This window comes from Octopus bimaculoides, chromosome 5 (genome assembly GCF_001194135.2).
Source record: "Octopus bimaculoides isolate UCB-OBI-ISO-001 chromosome 5, ASM119413v2, whole genome shotgun sequence".
Classification (NCBI taxonomy): domain Eukaryota; kingdom Metazoa; phylum Mollusca; class Cephalopoda; order Octopoda; family Octopodidae; genus Octopus; species Octopus bimaculoides.
Window position 1 is genome coordinate 95058587 of NC_068985.1, and position 2323 is coordinate 95060909.

General features: G+C 32.8%; 1 protein-coding gene across 6 annotated transcripts in view; it reads right to left on the minus strand.

Moving 5' to 3' along the window:
• LOC106877896 (prolactin-releasing peptide receptor-like) overlaps window positions 1-2323 on the minus strand; it is a 381315-nt gene that overhangs the window by 29695 nt on the left and 349297 nt on the right. For 2 of the 6 annotated variants that reach the window (XM_052967839.1, XM_052967840.1), the window contains one exon: window positions 530-592. The exons of the other annotated variants lie outside the window; for them this stretch is intronic. The gene's annotated coding sequence lies outside the window, so the exon portion shown is untranslated. The remainder of the gene's footprint in view (window positions 1-529; window positions 593-2323) is intronic. 6 annotated transcript variants of the gene reach the window in all.

Genomic DNA, 2323 nt, shown 5'->3' on the forward strand with positions numbered 1-2323 from the left:
GATTCCAAAACTGCTACAGAGTGCCATGCACTGAAATTAATCAATCTACTTTTAAACGAAAACACGTGAGATAGTGCGAATGCCAGGAACTTACAAAAATATAAATACATTTGTTATTGTTTGATTATGAGTGAGAACACATCTGTGAGTCCTCACATTAGCCGGATTCTAAGTACTTCTTTAATAACTCTAGTTCTTTAACTATATCGCTATGCATGTCCTAGTATAATTGTAGTTATGTGTGCATATATACATGCTTACCTGTATCTGTATACACCTCTCTACCGATTTTATTTATGACATTATTAACATGTTAACTTCCATGCCCAAAGAGGATCAACAAGAAGATCCTCCTCTGACAAACACAACGGACTTTTTATAAAACTCTCGTCAACGCCACAACAATTGTGTTGAGGAAATTTGTTCTGCTATTATGATGCTATGTCTTTAGAATGTACTCCTTTACACATTCATTAGTTTCAGACATTGGACGGCTGTCACCCAATGTGATAGTATATAAATATCTTACTTGAATATCTTGGCTGTTTTATTTTTATGTTCATCTGCTGAAGGTGTCGCTAATTCAATATTGCTGCAAACGATGGTAAAAATATGGATTATTAAAAAATTCTACTTCATTATTCAGGTGTTATAATCATATATATATATATATATATATATAAGACAAAGTGTACGTGCGCATAGGGGTACGTACGCATAGGGGGTCATGGCTCTGATTAATATGTAATCTTATCACACATGTAGCCAACTCAAATAACAAGGCTCTGCTCGCCCCGAGACTGTATCAGAAGACAGTACTCAAAGGGACCACGGAGTGGGTTTGAATACAGAACCTTTGATTTGGGAGCAAGCTTCTTCAGAAACATACCGTAATGTAATGTTTCGTCGTGTAGCAGGAGGAGCAAATATTCCTCATTTCCTTCTATTTGCAAAAATGAAGTACGGGTTTGATTAAACACTGGTAAAACGTTGAGGAGAAATGAATGTACACGATAGAGCCTCTGCTTCAACATGTCCGACATGTAGATAAACACGGACAGCATTAAAAAAACATAATTTATGCATATATTAAACAATCAAATAATGTGTTCTTATATTCTTACAGAAAATACGAATCGTGTATTTTCAACTATAATTTCATCAATATATTTTATTTAACATGACTGCTTCTAAATGACAGAAAAACTTATTGGAATACAGTTTAAAATTGACCGTAGCAATATTTTTTAAATATAGTTATGTTTCGTATAGAATGGAAATATATCGGATTAATTTATATCACTATATGAATAAGAGTATAATGCAAGTGAGGTGAAAAAAACGTTCAAAATTGATCAATTATATTATTTATTAGTGTCGAAAAATTATATTCTCCAGCAGACAGTTGAGAGAAGAAACTTATTTCCCATCTTCTTTTCTGATTTCTCTATTGGTTATTGCACACATAAGTACATATAATTAACTCATACTTTACTACCAACATTCCTGAAAGTAGTAACATCTCTTTTAATCACTAACATAGTAATCACAGCGTACATTTCTGTAAAAGATATACTAAGAAAACTAGACAACTATTTCATTATGGACGTAAAAAGAAAACCAACGAGTTGGTGAATGTATATTAGTCATATATCAGAATCTTCGAGATGTTCATGGATGACTGCTCATCTGTGAAAGTTGTGGTTACGAAATTACAAATGAGAATGTTGTTCAGGAAGTCGATCTATTCTAGTTAATTTTAGATATTAGAAAATCGATTTCCTATCATGCACAATATGGTTCAATATTATACAACATATCTTGTCACTAATATATATTGAAGGTTAAGCTATGAAAATATTTAAAATAACAGTCAGTAAATATAGCTCTTGGCTACAGGAATCTAGCTTCAATGGCAACTTCAAAGTATATTTACGAATAGTATTAATAAGAGTGCAACAACCAACTCGAAAAAAAAAACAACGTCAATGCAACTATTAAGAAGAAGACTGTAAAGTTTATAATAATAATAATAATAATAATAATAATAATAATAATAATAATAATAACCACATGAATTTTGTGAGTAAAGAGGTTGAAAAAAATCCCCAGGTACTCCAAATTGAAAGTGGAAAGTGTATACATATTATGATTATATAGGCCCAGGAGTGGCTGTGTGGTAAGCTGCTTGCTTACTAACCAAATGGTTCCGGGTTAATTCCCACTGTGTGGCACCTTAGGCAAGTGTCTTCTAATATAGCCTCGAGTCGACCACAGCCTTGTGAGTCAATTTGGTAGACGGAAGAAGAAAGCAGTCCGTCGT